At 36.0% G+C, this 19,455-nt stretch overlaps 1 protein-coding gene across 1 annotated transcript in view; it reads left to right on the top strand.

Moving 5' to 3' along the window:
* Window positions 1–19,455, top strand: part of LOC138716360 (SH2 domain-containing protein 4B-like) — a 339,557-nt gene that overhangs the window by 51,747 nt on the left and 268,355 nt on the right. The gene's annotated exons all lie outside the window — the stretch shown is intronic.

Raw genomic sequence — 19,455 nt, 5'->3', positions numbered from 1 at the left:
TGTTGGTGGTAATGGTGGTGTCGCTAATGAAGCTGGTGTTGTTGGTGAAGATGGTGGTGACGAAAATGGTAGTGAGAGTCGGCTGATGGTGTTGGAAATGATGATTATTGTGGTGATGGTGGTTGTAGTGATGATGTCTGCGATAGTGGTAATGGAGGTGAAGATAATGGTGTTGGCGATGATGTTGCTGTTGGTGTTGACGGTAATGAAGATTGTGATGATGGAGATGTCGATGAAAATTACATTCTACCTGGGAACATTACACTACTTACATACTTATAACGATTTTTCATAATTATGTCACATAAAATTATACTGTCTCTGTAGAAGGGTACTGCAAAGAAGATGAAATGTTCGTCGTAGATATGTCACGGGCCGTAGCTGTTAATGTAGATAGGCTCGTCAAGATAAGGAAACATGTGCGTGACTGGATCGATACGTTTTGTCTGTCGACACGTGTAGACATTGTACGCAGGTTTGAAAATATGTACTGATGTGTGCATAAATTAGGATTGCAACGTATGCTGTTCGATTTGCAGTCACACAAGACAGTCTTTTATTACAACATTGCATTATCATAACCACCACCGTCTACCTAATTGCAGTAGGTTTCATGCATTGAATTGCATCCTTTGGCTCGCTTCGTTCCCTGCTGAGGATGAAGAAGAAACATTTGACGTTGACAAGAAATGAGATTCCCTGGCGAAGTGGAGAGCATGGCGAAACCCCACGCTTAAGACAATACGGGGCACCAACAAGAAACAAAACGAGAGACTTACCGCCAATCCCCGTGCTGGTTTCTCTAGATTTGTAGATGAAAATCTACACTTTAACCTTTTCATAATGATACAAAAGGAAACAATACAGACAGTTGGTACCTAATTTATTTTTGTTTTAAATTTTGATTATAAGATGTGTATTTCAGAATAAAAAATTTAAAAAAATCTATAAATTATGTGTTAATATAACCTATGAGCCGTTGAGAGCTAAGTGGTGTAAGTCAAAATTGGGTAATGAGGTTTAAAGTAAAAGTTCTGTAAAATACAGCGCAAAGTAGCAATTAATATGTCCTTCGTGCTATCCATTGACTACTAATAGTTTAAATAAATTGAATATTAATTGCTAGTTTGCGCTGTATTTTACAGAATGTTTACTTTAACCCTCATTACCCATTTTTGACTTACACCACTTCTGCTGTCAACGGCTCATATACTTTATGTTCGTACTCAGAAAGTCTCAATTCTGCAGTGTTCTGAGTCTGAATATCTTTCATCATTCTGACTCAGAATATCCCATGTCATCAGAGTTGACTCGCGATATTCCATTTAATCAGTGTTCCTACTCGCAGTATCCCACTTCTTCAGTGTTCTTGTTCAAAATATCTCATATTCTCAGCGTTCTGGCAGAAAATATCTAATTTCATCAGTGTTCTGACTCAAATATCTCCTTTCATCTGTATCTGACACAAAATATTAAAATTTCCAGTGTTTTACTAATATATATTTGTGTCTAATGAAATTACAGTATCTAAATGTTGTTGTTTATTAAAATTATTAAATTTACAGCATCGAAGATGAGTTCTTAGTCCAGTTGGAATTCGACTTTTGAAAGTTTTCTTTTCAGTTTGAAACATAAGATACTATATGATGTCATTTCTACAACGAAGGTCGACAATACATAACAATATATAGAAGAGAAGCTTCTTGCTTTCATCTCCTACGTAAAATTTGGAAGCAGACTTTTATTAGAGGTAATGTGAAATTTTATACCAATTAAATAAGACTGTTTGATTCCCAAAAGAAAAGTGAAAGTTTATCACTCTTTTATATGAACTGGAATTGTTCCTTGTGATACAATGTTCTTACTTAATGCTGACCACATGACCAGAGAGTCCCGCTCCTGTAGATATTTAACATTGGTATATTTTTCTTATATATGAATGGGGATGGAACTAGCCAAAGATAAAATACATTTATGATGGGTAACTCCACAGAAGACAGTAACATGATCCAGTAAATCAGAACTGAAGTCGATCCACAGGTCTATTCCTTGACTATTATCCGTTGAGTATCTTAAGACAGGCGTGTAACTATAACTCATAGCGATATACTAATCTCCATTTCAGTTTGGTTGATAGGCCTTCCCCTCTACTCACACTCTTTACCATCCGTGAAGGGGAAGATGCTATTGTCCATCTCACTAACGTTCGACTAATTGACTTTGAACATAGTGAAAATTCTTACTATTGAAAATGTTTACCGGTAAAATATTAAAGACATTCAATCAAACAAAAAAGTTATAACAACAGATCCGGAATTAAAGCTAATGATATCCCATTCAATAAAATAAACTATATCATTAATAACAAAATAAAAACCTATAAAAAACCAAAATAGTATATTTCGAGAGTCTATACTAAGCGTTTATATTGCATTTTATTGTTGTTTATATCAACTGGCACATTAAAAAGCTACTGAGAGCAAAAGATAAATGTTTTTTTCACCGCTAGTTGCTACTCTATAGCATACACAATGGGACAATCTACACTGTCACTCCCCCCGACTTCATATTACAAACTAATATTCCTTAATTTAATTATTAGTTGAAAATATTGTAAGAACGGCATTAAAATATACTCAAACATATAATTGTTAAACATCTGTGTCACTGTATTTTTATTTTCTTGTGTGTAGAACTTGGGGGGGGGGGGTGCAGGTATAAGAGGTAACAGCTACCGTTCTGTTACTGACGGACTCAGGGCAAGTAGAAGGGGAAAGAAATGCCTTCGCTTCCTCTCAACTTGTATGAAATGTCGTTTAGATATATTTTCTGCTGTAATGCAGAACACATTCTCTTGTTTGTGAGACATTTGTCGGATGAAAAATGAGACAGTCTGAAGAGGCTTCTTATTGCCCGCCGACGTAGTGTAGGCTTCCTTTAGATAAAACATTTGTAAGTAGGGTCAGTACAAAAGATGATGTACGGTCACAGTGCTGAGAGGTACAATTCATCTAAACTACCCCTTGATACTATTTGTACGAGGGGGATTATGACAACTAAGCAATTATATCATTCTCTGTTCCATTGTACACAAACTCCCAGCTTGACGTATAGTCTACTCACACAGATCATTAGATTGTGCTAAAGCTCTTTAAGTATCTAGAGACCATGCAGGCTACCCTCAATACTTCTAGACCAGTCTTCTCCATCCGTCGGCGATCGGTGATCTTAGAAATACTGATGAGTTGATGACTATGATTTTTAGTTGCTTATTTAATGACCTGTATCAACTACCAGGTTATATAGCGGCGATGGGATTGGTGATAGTGAGATAGTATTTGGCGAGATGAAGCCGACGATTCGCCACAGATTACCTGACATTACCCAATCAGGTAAACAGACCAAGCCGGCATCGAACCCACTCCCGGGCGCAACTTCAAATCCGCAGGCAAGCGCCTCAGCCGACTGGACTACGTCGGTGACCGATGACTTGATAACAGAATGGAAGAATATTGATGGAATAATGTCTATGTCCATATAGGGGAAACGGGAGTACCAGGAGGAAACCTTAACTGTGTCATTGTGCACCGCAAATGTATATGGATTTTGCAATGAAAATTCCTGGTCCGATTGGGACTCGAACTCAGACCGCCTGCGTGACAGGCTGACGTTCTAGACCAAGGGGCCACCGCAAAGCGTTGAGCGACCCAATAATAATAATAATAATAATAATAATAATAATAATAATAATAATAATAAGAAGAAGAAGAAGAAGAAGAAGAAGAAGAAGAAGAAGAATGTCCTGTGTCCCGCCAATACCCGTCGCGGGATGCGAAATGTCCCGCCTTTTTAAGATATCATCCATTCCTAAGTGAAACTGAATTTCGCGCACGACCCAAAACAAATGCACCACGCATCATGTTCAAACTTGGGGGGTATGCAAATTTATGAGGATAATCTCCTACCGTTTTAAATGGGGTCCGGCCATTTAATCCATGAATATTTCACGCAAGGGACAATTCACCCAAAATATTTCACCCAAGAAAATTCATCCAAGAATATTAATCCAAAGATAATTCGCCCAACATATTCCATTCTTACCAACATCTTAGGAACGTTCAGCCAACGTTATTCCCGTATCCATATCCATAGATGGTAAGATATCTATTTTGTTTACAGTTTTAAATTTGCAGTTACTCATAAATCAGATCTAATGGGCGACCAGGGAGAAATTATACAAAGTGAAATGAATGAAATGATTTTGGTCTACAGAGGATATCTATATAACTTGCACTGAAAACATTCTAACAGAACTAAATTGTACTGGGTTTGTAGAAGAAAACAAAATTGCACGAAAGGGGCTATTACTACAGCGCCGGATGCTAACGATGTAGGCCTACAGGTTTTGAAGGCTGTTGATCACGATCATCCACCATCGCTAGAAGAAGTGGAAGCCCTAAGGCGTTGTATTAGGCTAAAGAGAGCTGCAGAGAATGAGTCTGTTGCGAGTCCAGCGCAAATTATCCAACGTGAGCTGGAGGGTGTACCATCAGGAGTGCTCCCGTTCTCTCCTTTGCGCGAGTCACTGATAAGAAACATGAATAAAAACTTCAGAGGAAATTTACTCAAATCCAAAGTCATTATCAGATCTTCATGCTTTACCGCAAGAATTCCGAATAACAACAAGTGGTGAACGGTATTTGATGTTTGATAGTTTTGATGAGAATGACAATTATGATTAAGACGATTTTGATTGAATAATAATACTGTATTTGCTTCGAAATCCCACCTACGAAAGCTGTCCCGTCGAATCAGAGAAACACAAAAAAGGAAGTACCAGAACCTGAATGTTAGGCTGCAGAACATTGAATCCGTATGAGGATAACAAAGATGATGGTAATATTATTGGATATCTGCATGCTTGTGGTCATAATATGGCACTGTAAATTATGGTGTTTGACAGAACTACGAAGTTAAAAATGTAATACATAAATCTAATAAATAAAACAAAATTATACATTTGGGACAATTTTCTTTGGCTGAACTTTCTTTGGATTAACAATTTTGGGGAAATTATCCAATGGACGACTGTTCCGAGGATGAAAATGCTCCTGGGCGAAAATTCCCAGGATGAATTGTCACCAAACCTTTTAAATTTCTATTTTGATATTTACATGTTAATCAAAATGTTACTTAACAAAAAGTTTTTTTTATATTAAATTGTGGCGGTCAGCGTGTCTGGCTGCGAAACCAGGTGGCCCGGGTTCGAATCCCGGTCGGGACAAGTTACCTGGTTGAAGTTTTTTCTGGGGTTTTCCCTCAACCCAATACGAGCAAATGCTGGGTAACTTTCGGTGTTGGACCCCGGACTCATTTCACCGGCATTATCACCTTCATATCATTCAGACGCTAAATAACATAGATGTTGATACAGCGTCGTAAAATAACAAAAAAATTATTAAATTGTCACATCAAATAACACAGTATTGTAAATTATAACAAATATCCTAATCATAAAAGTTCATCAACTGCAGTAAAATATCCCTCTATATTTTTTTTTAATCTGGCAACTCTACACGTCACGTGACCTATTGAGCACTCATGTGCATTTACTAGAAGTTATGCAATGAAATGCATTTCAATTTTTTTTTACTTAACCATTGCTTGTACTCTTTAATTTCTTGAAAATATTCTCCAATACTTCACGGACCGTTAGAAGTTTGAGTAGCGTTCATACTTCTTTTTTTGAAGCACCCGCTTGTTTTGATGGTTAACTGAAGACATCTTACGGGATTTTACCGTGTCTATTTCTTTTCAAAAATCATCCACAAGTGTGTAGCGGTTTTTAACTTTTCCAGCGGGAAGACGACTGACCACATAAGTGGTTAATGTTTCTCGTGTTCAGCAAGTGTTGTAAGAGGTTCTCCATGTAACACAAGTCACGAAGGCACGTAATGATTATCTAATTTCAAACGGTCTTAACACTCGTATATTAAGAAACATCGACAGTTCGGCAACCTAAATCTAGAGTAGGCCTAATTATTAAAAACTGCATAATCTATCTTTTTTTCTCCTGTGGCTTAAGTTAATACCGTTCCAGATACAAAGTCAAGTATTCTAGCAACAATTCGATCTTACGTCCAGGGACAATCATATGTGAATGATAATCTTTTCAGTGCTGTTAATGTGTTGAAAAATTACGTGAAAGAAAACAAGATGAAAAACAAGAAACAGAAGAAAATGACAAACCATTTGCAGTAGTACAGTACTTCCCTTGTAAAACATGATCGTGCATGTACAGGTAATCTTTGAAAGGACATATAGTACGTTATTTTGTAATTTTCAAATGAAATTTCAGTAACTCGAAGTTTCTATATGCCGGACTATTTTTTTGGTCCCTTTGCGATTCGAAAAATCGAGGTCAGACTGTATATCCCATTTCTCTGGCATCTCTTTCGATTATGTATGCTTTCTTGTATTCTGTGGACCGAGAGCTAGATGGGAGGATGACATAGAAAAGGATGCTAAAAGTTTGGAGTCCGTAACTGGACTGGTAGAGCAAAAAACAGAGAGGAGTGGCGAAGACTTCTTGACACAGCCAGGACTCTTGATGGATTGTAGCGCTGATTATGATGATGGTGATGATGATGATGATGATGATGATGATGATGATGATGATGATGATGATGATGATGATGTGTTTTGTGGGCAGTCTCATTTTCTGTTGCCTTGAGAGTTCCAATCGAGTGCCATTTTTTCCACACTGCCTTGCTTCCTAAGTGTGCGTGCCATCCAAATCTGTTTTTTCTCCTAATCTTATTTAAAAGAGAACGCTGAATGGACGAAGTAAGACTACGTAAGTCCCTGACTCGCGGGGATCCTTGTCCATGTTCACGTATAATGTACAAATATCTTGGATTCCCCTAGACCATGGATGTCCAAACGCCTATAGAACCAGGAGATATTGCATGTCAAGCATGCTCTGCTAAGGTCAATAACTTTCCGTATAAAATAGAAGAAACGACCTTAAAGAATATGCGCTGCGGGTTGCTTACGACAGGGGTTACCTCGTATGAGTTACAATATTGGACATCTATGCCCTCTACACTGTAAGTGGGAGAAATTCCACTTTCTCAAGGGAAGACACCTATAACACAGATGTCAAGCGAGAATAATAGGTATCAGTATTTAATTCTTTGGTGAGTTAATTTTGCCAAGTGTTCTCGCACTCAGGAGGCAGTTTAATGTTGTTACTTGCCATAATTCTGGCTTTACTTTTCTTTCCAAGGAAGTCAATAGAGACCTTTATTGCTCTTAGCAAATACATCGCTCTCTTCCTGGTGTGAACCCGAAAACCCAAGTTCTATTTGCAAATATGCCACTTACTCAGCCATAGAGGAAAACTGCACCGACAACGTATATTTAAAATGTTCCGCAGAATATTTATAGGCCTACAGTTGATAGTAGTGTACTGGCAAAATGTCTTATTTTAAGAAATGGATAAATTAAAAATATCGGCGGAGACAACGCGTTTTCTTCTTCACAGCAACGTGTAACGAAAACCGTAGCTCTTTCCCTGAAAGGATAGGCCCGGAGCGTGATGTTGATCATTCAGCTTCTATTGTAGAGATTATGAAAGCGTGGAAGCACTACTTCCCTGTTTCCCATTTGGCATCATAGCATGAAGTGGGGCACCTTACCTTTACTATTAGAGATTTATTTTGTTATTGCAATATTATTGATGCTGTTATTGCTAGCATTTCTTCTTCTCCAATTTCTCCTCCTCCTGCTCCTCATCGTCATCATAATCATAATAATCATCTCTTTTCTGATCATCTTTCCCTTCATTATTTGAATCATTTCCTTCGTCCTTCAAAGCATCAGTGTTCAGTCTTACTATATCCATTTCTTGTAGAAATTAACAGGTTTCCCTTTTGTTGTGGTCAGTCTTCTGAAGGCATGAAATGACTGAAATATTTATGCACTGGTATGTTGGAAAATATGCATGACTATATGGACTTTGAATTGATGTTATATTTTCAAATTGTATAAAACATAACACACGTCATTTAGCTCGTCGCTTTGTAGTAATCGGCATTTTGTTTATTTAGTGGTTTCTAATGGTAATCTGATTCCTTTTGTTCGTAAAAAGAGCGATAAAAATTCTTCTTTTTTAACATCATATTAAAACTAAACTAACTTTTCTATCGCTTCTGATAAAATTTTTACAGCACTTTTATTTTATATCTTCTCACACTGATCAGATTGTGTAATGTATAATTATATATTTAGAAAGACTTTATACAAATATAGGTTACATACAATACGGTAGGTTATCCTTTGAGGTTCTGGCTGATATGTACAGTAGTGGCAAAAAAACCGGACCGACCCTTGTAGCTGATACAAAAGAATCCTGTGCTGTGTATTGTGTCAAACTGTGGTAATTTCAATATGGATAGTGAAGCCAGAGGTATGTACTGCTATTTAATGTAAAAATACGCAGTTATCTTTGCCGAATAGAGGTAGAAATGTAATATTGATGCCAGATGAAAATAAAACTCTCAAAGTTTTTTCGTCTGTAAGTTTGAGGCACTGAAGGAAACAAAAGACGGTAAGAATCGAACAAATGCAATCAATTTCATTGTTACAATTAATTATACAAGATGGATGTGTTCTGTGACTAGTAAAATTTGAATCTGTGATTCTGAAATCAGCTACAAGGGTCGGTCCGGTTTTTTTGCCACTACTGTACATTATATTACCAGGTAGAACACCTCACTTGACGATATGTGTCGGACGAAGAACAATTTACTGTTTGTATGCATCTGAAGTTTGTCTAGTGTAATATGTAGCTAGTCGACGATGTATGCAATGGAGGAGGAAATGAACTGGCCACCCTATCCCATTATCTCCTGGCCTAGTTGCCTCATAAGTGGTGCCTTCTTGGTATCAGACCTGTCTTCGGACAGTTGACTAAACAACAACAACAGTAGATAGTTGATTTTAAATGCTATTACTATCTATTTATTACCCTGTAATTTGTCATTTGAGGGGCTCACAACCAGAGTGGTTCAAGTCCACCAGTGATCAGTTTGTGGATTAATAGAATCTCGGATGCAGAAAACTTAGATTTATTCATTGCCATAACAAACCAAGTCCATAACTCATTTGTTACTCCACAGAGGGCAGCATTTCCTATGGAAGGTGAAGATTGCTAAGCGTGGGCCAGGAACTTTAAGACTCAATATCTCAGAACTGTTCCAGATGGACTTGGTCCACTCTGGTTGTGAACCCCTCATTTATAACTACATTTTACATCTTTTGGTTATATCTATATTTATCTATTCTTCATTCTTTTTTATTTTTTATTTTTCATTTATATCTGTATCTGTCTCTTTCATTTACGTAGTATGTATTTGTTTTTTTTTTTTTCCTTTCCATTTTTCATTTGTATTTACGCTTATACCTTGCATCTGTATTTGTTATCACTTTTTTCATGTTATCTTCAATGTTATGTTCTAAGTAAATATTTGTACTGTTTATTGTAATTGGGGCTTTGTCCTGTTACAGACATAAATAAACAAATAAATAAATAAATAAACGTCGTAAATAACGTGTTATTATAGTTTCTTCTCAATCTCTGTGGACGAAATCTGGTGTTAGCTACAAATAAAACTGATTGAAGCAATATCCGGTACTGGCTGTGTGGTTATTCGCACAATCTATGACACGATCTATTCCTCCCACTCTGTGTTCAACGGACACAAGCCATATTCGGAAATATGTCATGACCATCTTCACACATGTGCAGTTCCGCCCCTACCTAACATCCTTACAGATTGATAAGTCATCTTTAAAGAAGGCAATAAACTAAACTACACAGATATAATCTGTATCGAGTAAAAAATAAATGTTTACTTCTTGAAACGCACCACAGGTTGCGACCCCATTATATACCTCCCGGAGCCACGCTTATTGAAGGAAAGTTCTGCACCGTGATCGTCAAGAACCGGATCAAGGCCGCGTGGACGTTCACCGACATTGGAAAATTAGTCAATACGCCACACTGCCTGCTGGCCGTGAAGGCTGTTTACAAGTGCCAACTGCCAGCCACTCTCAGGCTTCCAAATTTTAAACTTCCTTACGTCACTGCAGCGCGTTACAATAACGGAAAATTGTGTTAATAATATAAAGTTTTACTGACTGAATGTAAATCTCTAAAGCTTAATGTAAGCTTTACACTCACTCTTACAATAAAACTGCTAATGTGCTGTAGTCGAAAACGTTCCTCAAATTGCACACTTCCCTACATATCCACGGCAGATATGTATATTAAGAAATAAATTAGGAGTCCAAACTAATTGTAAGATTGCGAAATATTTTTGAAGAACAAAGTAGCCCCTGATTATGAGAAGATAGTGCTCACACAGCTGGCGAAATGCGTTGCGTGCATGTCATCTCGCATGTCTAGGGTTGCCAGAAGGGTTTTTATAAATATTAGGGAATTTAAAGCTTAAAAAAAATCGGGAAACCTATATTTTAATCATTTTACATTTATCGCTCTGTTTATTAATCTAAATAAGATTATTCATAAATTTAATATCCTACGAAGCGAAAAAAAAACTAAATTTTTTATGAATCTTAATGCTGCCCTTCATAAAAAATATTTTCAAATTTACCTCAGTTTGATTTCTTATAGGCTATTTCTCTGAAGATCTAGCATGTCTCATCAATGACACGTAACTTTTCACAACATTATAAAAATCTTGAAAGTCGAGTTTTGAATTGGCACAAACTTGCAATTACAGTATTATTTCGTTAAAGCAGTGGAGCGTCTGTTTCTGGTCTTTTGACAATTTGTGGTTCATTGTGAGCTTCAGTGAAATTATTCCAAGTGGACACAAGCTAATTACACACGTCTTTTCAACTCTTAAAAAAAAAGAACACTTTTTTTTTTCAATGGATGTTTCTAATCATAAGAATTTCGCTTCCCTAAATAATTAGGTAACGTAATTAAAACACCGATTACTTTGGATTTACTGTTTATTACTTGGACCAATCAAAGTAAATATCCGGATTTACGCTTTCTCGTGACGTCATTATCGAGTATCCAATAGTGAGCGCGTGATCGTGATGAACTGGTTACTGGTACCATAGAACTCACTGCAAATAACCGACTACAATGTTACAATCGATTAGTCACATTATATTACCAAACGTGAGAAATTAAAGCTGTTGAAATTTAAGTTTTACAAAGTTTTTCAACTTAAAGAGTGAAAAGCGGGAAATTGATCTTAAATAGTGAAGCGGGAAATAGATCTTAAATAGTGAAGCGGGAAATAAATTCTCTAAATTTCGGGAAACCCCGCAAAAGTCGAGAATCTGGCAATCTTACGCATGTCACGTGACAGCACAAATATTCATGGAAGACGGGAATTCAACTACTCTATCCAAGTACGAACTAGAGATGAGCAACGATCGAGAAAGCAAGACTATCTGCGCCCGCAAAGCCGAAAACCCGCACGACAATGTTGTATACGTCCGCGTCGTTGACGTAAAGACTGCTTGTGAGTGTTTCGAGACGTCGAAATTGATCACTCCCGAAGTCCCGAACGTCAAGCAGCCTTGAATCGCCACAGTTGTGTATACCTGACAGAACTTTTATCTACTTTGGCAACTGTTATTTATGTATAAACAATCAAGTAGCCTATTTGAAACATCATCTCTACCTTTCAGTGTATAATAATCCGTTCTCCAGTCTTTATTTAACTACTAGGCCCTTATTAAAAAGCTAGGGATTTTCTTTTCATATATTTGAGATCAAGTGTGCAATCTCAAGTAAAAAGATATTAACGTTATGTTTTATGTTTCTTAGAAATGCAAAGTTATTTGAGAATTGTTTTTTTTTCTATCTATATAACCATAGGTAATATATAATAAAACCAGAACATTTTGATAACTAAGACACTGTTCTGTTTTGTCTTTTGTCTCATTTAAACATTTATAATGTTATTTATTTCAATGATGTATGGTATTCAAAGTTACGAAATCTTTCCACGGCTACCAAATGCTATTTCGAGAATGATGAGCGTGACCCGAAGCGCACGAGGATGACGAGACGAGACTCGAAAGATAAATGCAACGAACACAGCGAGCGAGAGCGGCAGTTAGTTTGTTCATCTCTAGTACGTACCATCTTTCTTTTTCTTAATACAACATTCCCAGTAATTTTTTACAACTTTTTAGTATGGGCATCCAATTCTTGCTATTTATCTATCTGCTGTGAAGATTTAATCGAGAGAGCTGTTTGAAGGGAAGTCTTAATATAGGCTCATTAGCAGTTGCCTTTTAATAGCATCCTTTCCATTAAATCTATGAAGTTTGATCTTCGTCATACTTAATTTTACTTTCTCATACGCCTTAACGACAATAAACTGACATTTATTTTTTCTGGAGAACACATGTTGAGAACAAAAACACTTAACCATCTTTCATTCAAAACCTAATTTACAAAAGTATAAGTATCTTCAGGTAAATATAGTAATTATCACACAACTAACGTATTTTACTCCTTCTTTGTAGTGAAACAATCAGAAAATACAGTCGGGAATCCAATCGTATCAGTAAGTTGACACTCAGTGAGTAATTTTAAACACATTGAAATATAGGCATAAAATGCACGAGAACAGCTTATACTTTCCTACAGATGACAGGCGTGTTCTTTAATGATTATTCACATATGAAGGGTTCAGAGCCATAGTGGGCCAAGCGCCATACATTAAAAGCGGAGAAAACAAGAGTTAAAATTAAGTGAATATCATAATTCAATGACACATATAGCAATTAATATAAAGTATGCACATTAAAACTAAATGATATGTCAATTTTCATTAAACTATGTTATTCACTTAACTTTAACCCTTGCTTTCTCAGATTTTAATTAATGGCGCTTGGCCCACTATGGCTCTGAACCCTTCATTTTAAACTGTAAGTTCTTATATACACTCGTAAACAAAATTATGTTACATCGGTTATTTAACTGCCAGTTATAGGATCTGATATTACCAAATATGAGAAAGCTCATATTAACATTAATTTAAAACGAATTAAATCACTGATAAAATAGTGTTATAACGAGATAAGTGCGAATTACTGCCCAGTCTGTCAGCGGAATCGACGTGTGACGTGTTACTCTTTGCATCGGCTCCCCTGACAGGAATAAATTTAACAGTCCCGTCATAACTTGCAGAGCAGATCTGTTAATAAAAGTACGCAAACGTTTACATCCAATTGTAAGTGATCACAACCGTTACATAGACTGGACATTGTATCAATATTAACTTTTCACAATAGGGACAGTGTTTCTATACATGAAATCAGCTTCTTCAGTAACATTTTTCTTATCCCTCTGATCGACATAATGGCTCTTTTGTTAGCGTATGTTTTTTACTCTTCATACAGTATTATCTCCATAATCAGCTCTAAATAAAGCACTATGTCACGAAGCGTTCAGCCGTATCTCCGAAATACTGAATTAAACGTCTTGCGTCATTCTTGACAATAGGTGGGTGCATGTAAATCAGACCTGCAACCTACGAGAAATGAAATGTGGAAGACAGAAATTTAGTAGGAAATAATAATAATAATAATAATAATAATAATAATAATAATAATACTGTAATAATAATAATAATAATAATAATAATAATAATAATAGTAATAATAATAATAATCTAAAACTGGCTTAACAATATGTACACATCTTCCAATGCCCAATATTCTAGTTTTTGAAAATTAATTTTAAACATTCTCTCCAATCTTCTTTGTTAAAACCCACTGTCCTTCCTCCAATCTCCTTTCCCTCATTGTGTTTTAATTCCATGAATCCATGTAGTATTAGTTCTCCCTCTCTTCAACCTCTCGGGCAGCAATCATTTCAACACTTCATTTGGTAATTGTTCTTCACTCATCCTTTTTACATGACAGTATGACCGTACCATTGTAATTGTTTATATTGTACATAATCCAGTATTGAATTTTTCACTCCCATTTTAGATTTTGTGATGTTTCTAATTTTGTCTTTTTGATATTAAAGTCTATCTTCTCCAAACGTCCACTTCCATAGCTGATGTTTCAGCTGCCAAGTTTCTGTTCCATATGTCGCAATGCTTCTTACTATTGATCTAAAAAAATTGTGACTTATTTTCTTTGGTAATACTTTCGCCTCAGAGAACGCTATTCTCAAGACGATGTTAGAAGAAGATGTGATTATTTAAACATTGCGAAAATTATAAATATCTTTGAGTAATAATTGCCAAAGATGGGGAACAAGATCATGAGATGAAAAGAAGAATAACAATGGGAAAATCAGCAATATCAACCAAAAATAATAATAATAATAATAATAATAATAATAATAATAATAATAATAATAATAAAGCAAAAACGTAACATTAAACACGAAAATTATGCGTTCACCTCTATATCCCAGAAAATATTGTGTCAATGTGAGAAAGCGGAATTCGTGAGCTAATTTCTGGTTACTCACGCATTATGCATGAAAGTTTATAGGTTTCTAATTTAAGTATAAACTGATGACAACAAACCTATAGCAGCGACCTGCTTCCGAAAGCCCTATATGAATTTTAACTAAAACAACAATAATAATATCAATATTAGTAATAATAATAATAATAATAATAATAATAATAATCGTAAGACTACAGTTCCAAACTATGCTGCGCGGCCTCCTGAGTATCGTGGTCTTCGGTCACGGCCGTCATCGAAATTTTTTGGTAAAATTACAATGCCGTTTCATAATAATGAACTATACGCCAGTGATCTCTAATATATTGGTAATTTCAGCTTATTTTCTCCAAGACTTGAAATGTTCACAAATTTCCATGTAAACATAGACATTTTTATATCTTTTCGGTCAATGGGCCTTAAAAGTAGAACGTTTATAATAATAATAATAATAATAATAATAATAATAATAATAATAATAATAATATTAATATTACTATTATTATTGTTGTTATTATTATTGTTATTATTAATATTCCCGGATTTCTCTACAGCATCGTTGTTCTCCGTTATGTCAGCCAGAAGACACGTTTACGGGTTGCGGTTGTACACGGATAGGTGGCAGGTCTATTGCAACGTATGGTATATTGATATAAATGAAAAGTGATGATGAAGGGCTAATTAGGATTGGGGAGGAGGCGGGTCGTGGTCCTCTGAATTAGTGCTATCCCAACATTCGTCAGAAGGGACTTGCGAAATGACGAGAAACACACGCTAGATAGCCGGGCCACGGGAGCAATTATTATTTAAAATTGAATGAAGTGTTTATTTGCTCATTTGTTTCGGCTCTTCACCGTTCTCATTAACCGATGTGGCTGTAGTTGATTTCGAAATTCGTAATTCAGGTTTTCTGTTAGCACGCCACTGATCACGTGCGTAGTAACTGAGGCGAGAATTTCGGTACTGCCTTCTACGACACGCCGTGTGGCTTTAAGAAACAATCGCTTTATTGCTACTTCTGATAGTAACAACCCAACCGACATTTCTCCCCATTAGAATGTTGAAAATAATGCAGTAGTTAGCCTATTAGTTTAATGGGTTAATTTGATCATTCTGGAGAGATGTTTATAACAATCGTTGTGAGTATGTAGGCCTGTTTACTTTCTTCTATAGAAGAATTTATTTTGTTCAGTCGAAATACGAGACAGAAATTTATTTTTTTCAGAAAGTCATGCAGGGCCTACGTTATTTCTTTCTTTATAATGGGCCATCCTGTTGCAGATTTTAACAGCTTATTCCTTGGATAGAGCACAACAAAAAAATTCTACTACCATATTAGTTGCAAATGAATACTTTTCTCAGGGAAACAAACCATTTTCCCCTTAATTTTAAACTGTGCTATCCGATAAGTACTTCTTCACCGTTCCAAATGTCCTACGCTCAGACAGATTTTTGCTTCATACATCGTGGAAAAATATTCTTTGGAAGATTTCACACAGGATAATCGGAGACTGTAACAGGCCACAAAGTCTGTTACTGTTCTCCAACCACGAGAAAGTCTCAGGGGAATGAGACGCAGCGGGGTAATGCTGTGAATGAATATTGATGTCATAAGATGTCATAAGGTCACACACGTGGGTAGACGCATCTCCATTGGCTAACTCTCAAAGCACAAACGATAAAATTGATACGTATTTATACTACTCTAGTTACAAAATTAGATCATGGTTAATCTCCTGGTCTTTTAATCTCTCCATACAGGAAATAACATATGCAAGAGAGCGCATGTTTTTTAAACTGCCGTTATAACGGTAATATTATCTATCTACTTCGCTCCAATAGATGACGCAATAGTAAGCACATTCCTTTCACGGTTGATCTCCTGGTTGGGGAACAGTACATGAAATGAAATGATGATAATAATAATAATAATAATAATAATAATAATAATAATAATAATAATAATAATAATAATAATAACTATAATTTATCTGTACAAAACCGCCTTTGCTTATCATAAAATAAATAAATTTTCATTAACGTTTTCGATACATGTGTATCATCTTCAGATGTGAAATGTTAGAGTGATATGATGAAAACCTTGCCTATTAGATGGAACTTAATGTGGTAATTTTCGGGTCATATTAGTATGATTGCTTGGACTTAACTTAGGTTGATCTATGATATACATGCTATGTTAGGTTAAATCACTGCGAGTCATATGATATGATCTAAAATATAAAATAAAACTGTTTAAGAATTGTAACCACTATTAGCGTAGTTATTGAAATGTGAACACTTTGTATAAACACTTTAAAAGTTTAAATCACTTTGAACATGTGTTGGCTGTATTTGCCGATTTAAAGTTCGTTGAATAGGGCAGTTTCTGTTGATCTTGATGTTTGACGTTGAACTAAAGCGCAGTGTCGTTTTGTCACTAACATGTTTATATTTTGTTAAAATGCGTGTTGTTAAGACGTTTCATCCAATTGTAGTTGATGAAATTGATATAAATCATAGATATATTACTGATACAATATGGAGGTTGTCAGGTCCATAAATTTAGTACAGCCTGGCGTGTGGTTTGACATGTGTTGGTCTGCTCGTGCTTGATGCTGGGCTGGTATTATTATTATTATTATTATTATTATTATTATTATTATTATTATCATTATTTTATTATTATTATTATTATTATTATTATTATTATTATTATTAAAGTAAATCTAAGTGTTAAAACATGTTATACACGGTACTAATACAAAGTACTCGTATTATTACTATGCATATAGTATGTGATCTCAAAGGTCAGGATCTCAGAAGTGGTTTCAGTCACAGTGTTGTGCGGAGTAGTATCACAAGGTCGAGGTCGTGACAGAAAACGACAAATACCTAACCTACTTCGTTTTGATTTATTGCAATAAGGAAATTGAACATGTCCTGAGAGAAAATTTTACATGCAGCCGTTCGTGTGACATTCATACCAGTTACGTGTAATATACCCGGGGACAAACGAACAAAACATTGACAGAGACATTTATTAGCCCAACTAATACACCTCACTGTCAGGAAGCGAGTTTCCTTTTAAGGTTGGTGAACGTTGCTACTAAGAAGTGTGAATTGCATTTTTTAACTCCAGTTAGTTCACGGCTATTTCATCACCAAATTGCACATGGGACAACATCCGACAAACCGTTAGCATTTATTATAACTTTCTTCCTGCGTTTGGTTATCAACAGGCTTCGAGACTTCGGACCCGATAGAGCTGTTCAGTGGGAAATCGGCATAACGGCGTACTGAGTATAGTGGTAAAGCGTACAGTGGGTGGGGGTACTGTAGAATGAATGCCAACAAATACGCAAAGGAAAACGCTCTGGATTTGAAGGTTCTGATGAATAATCTGGTTTTCATACAAACCTATTTTCAAACTGTGTCTGAAACCATTACACGGTTAGAAAAGTCAGAGCAAGAGATGCCGGAAGCCCTCAAATTAATTGAGGAAATAACACAGAGAAGTCGACCTGGTTGGCGAGTTGGTATAGCGCTGGCCTTCTACGCCCAAGGTTGCGGGTTCGATCCCGGGCCAGGTCGATGGCATTTAAGTGTGCTTAAATGCGACAGGCTCATGTCAGTAGATTTACTGGCATGTAAAAGAACTCCTGCGGGACAAAATTCCGGCACATCCGGCGACGCTGATATAACCTCTGCAGTTGCGAGCGTCGTTAAATAAAACATAACATTCCAACACAGAGAATTAATGAGACACCAAGTACACCGATTACTGAACGTGTGAAACAGAAGTGGAAATCAATTTTATGTAAAAATAACGGATATGGAACATTATGTAACATAAACAGCAAATTAGTGGACATAGAGTCACCCGAGAATAAAGGACTGTCTCTTAGAGACTGCAATGATGTTGGGCTTTTTTCGTTTTGCTCCTATAAAGTCATGTTTTTACAGTACAAACTGTGTTTGGTAGACAAATGAAAAAGATTTATGTTTGAGTCACTGAAAATGTATTTTGTAGTACATTGCAATTCTGTACTGTAACTGCACTTCCTAAAGACGACCAATAGGATAAATGAAGAAATTAAAATTGTTACATGTTTATTTCCACCATTAACACTGTGTATAATTAAACACAAAAGCTTATAAAAGACAGGAGAATAAATGCTTTTCATATTCTCTTGACATTGTCATTGTGTAATGTATAGTTACTTTCAGAATGTACATATGTGTGTGTTCCCCCATACTACCGTACTCTATTCTAAATAGCAACGTCGTTACCTCAACACATCTCTACCTTTCACCACCTGCAGCGAGTCAAGAACCTATAGTACAAGCACAGTAAACTTATTGTATCGGGTCCAAAGTCTCGAAGCCTGGTTATCAAGCTTCCAAGCGACTCGCAACAGTGTAGGTCTGTACGGAATTTAGACTGGCGGCACACGACCTTCAGGTCTGCTGTTCAGTGAACATGCGAAAACAAAATAAAGCTGGGCGCTTGGAGATGTGTCATAATAGGAAAGGAGAGCATGTATTTTATCAGAAAAAAGGAGACATTTTTAATTTGAAATACTTAAAATGTTTACAGACATTCATCGTAATGTGTAGAGACTCGTAAATCATGAGCTCATAATTTGCTTCATTTTTAGTTTGTGCTGATATTTATGTTTCTTCACTTGTTAATTCCAACTTTTAATCAAATCTAAAGTATCTTTATGCATTTTACTCATTGTAAAAATCAGGGGTAGACAAATTCCGGGCAGCATATAGCCATGGCGATTAAAAATTACTCCCCGCATACGAACCACAGGCCTATAGCTTAATGTCGTCTATTATTATCTGATTTCTTCTTCCACGAACTTTCCCCATTCACCATTCCTCCCAGTGCATCCTTCAATATGCAGTTTCTTCTTAGCCTGT

The sequence above is a fragment of the Periplaneta americana genome, chromosome 16 (genome assembly GCF_040183065.1).
Source record: "Periplaneta americana isolate PAMFEO1 chromosome 16, P.americana_PAMFEO1_priV1, whole genome shotgun sequence".
NCBI lineage: Eukaryota > Metazoa > Arthropoda > Insecta > Blattodea > Blattidae > Periplaneta > Periplaneta americana.
This window is presented reverse-complemented; position numbering and strand designations above follow the sequence as displayed.